Genomic DNA, 1,336 nt, shown 5'->3' with positions numbered 1-1,336 from the left:
AGAGAGAGCAAGACACATCACAGTGGAGTCAGCTGTCTTAACCGTGGCTTGTGTACTGCAAACACATACCAGCTTCATCACTGTCTGTCACGCGACTCTGTTCCCCTTTCGGGCTCGGTCTTTACATTTATTTTGAAAGATGAAGCTGCAATTATGGAAAGGGGCGTTACATTTCCGACGAGTGCTTGCGGTGTTCGGCCAATCACAATGCACTGGGTCAGCTGGCCAATCAGAGCAGACTGCGCTTGTCGGAAGGAGGGAGTTTGTAGAAAACGAAGCGTTTGAGAGAGGCGGGGCATAGAGGACCTACAATAATGTACAGTATTTGAAAAATAATGTGTTTTTTGAACATTAAAGCATGTCAACATATTCTGTTATACCAAATACACAAAATAATGATCTTTAAAATAGTATCATGTGACCCCTTTAAAACAAAACCTCAGTAGAGTTCTCTAAGTATTCAGTTTGAAGGTGCACTTTTACTGTCCTCCAAATGAGCTCCCATGAACTGTGATTCTTGACAAATGCCATCATTAATTCATCCAGAGACTGATGAGGATGGGCCTGACCTGATCTACAAAGTGTATTTAGTAAAGTGCTGTTATCTCAACCACATAATAATGAATATGAAAAAGCCCCATCGTGGTGCAATTCAGTGGCATGATCTTTTACAGACTGTCCTTGTCATGAGTTTGCATGTATTTACATGGTAACTTCTGTAACAGCTACAACATGAAACGTTATCAGTGAAATATTATGCAAATAAAACAAACTATAAACACTAATATTAGAACAACATTGTTCAATCTCTTCATGTTGTTTCTCATTCTCATGTCGTAGCCAAAATCAGCGCACACTGTATATATTTTAGAAGACAGATACTGTGTGGCTCCAGGCTGCATCATCTAGTTTAAAACATGAATATAAATAGTATAAAGTGTTTGTATAAAGTATAATTGTGGTCTTTGGATGGGATCAGTCTGGCTGGAGGCACTAGGGTGGGTTGAGGAGGGTGGGAGAGGATGACAGGGCAGTTGCAGTGGACAGGAACTCAACTGTTGTGTTTTGTCTAGAAAGCTTTTGTTAACACAGAGGGTGTGGGTGTCAGGGCTTCCTGTCATGGTCTTGAGAGGGCTGTACAGGGCCAGTTCAGATAAGACTAAGTCAAACAGAAAGGCGAAGAAAATGGGTGGAAGAATTTAGTGGAGAGTAGGTCATCAATCAAACCTCTGCAAATGCAATTTGGCTGGAAAATCAGTTCATATTTGAACTCAGCTGGAACAATGTTGGATTTCAGATAGGAGTTACCACTGTTATTTTATATATTTGGTATTTA

Source organism: Sinocyclocheilus grahami, unplaced genomic scaffold (assembly GCF_001515645.1).
Source record: "Sinocyclocheilus grahami isolate Dianchi unplaced genomic scaffold, SAMN03320097.WGS_v1.1 scaffold538.1, whole genome shotgun sequence".
In the NCBI taxonomy this organism is placed as follows: domain Eukaryota; kingdom Metazoa; phylum Chordata; class Actinopteri; order Cypriniformes; family Cyprinidae; genus Sinocyclocheilus; species Sinocyclocheilus grahami.
The sequence above is the reverse complement of the archived record's forward strand: the minus strand, read 5'-3'. Positions refer to the sequence as shown.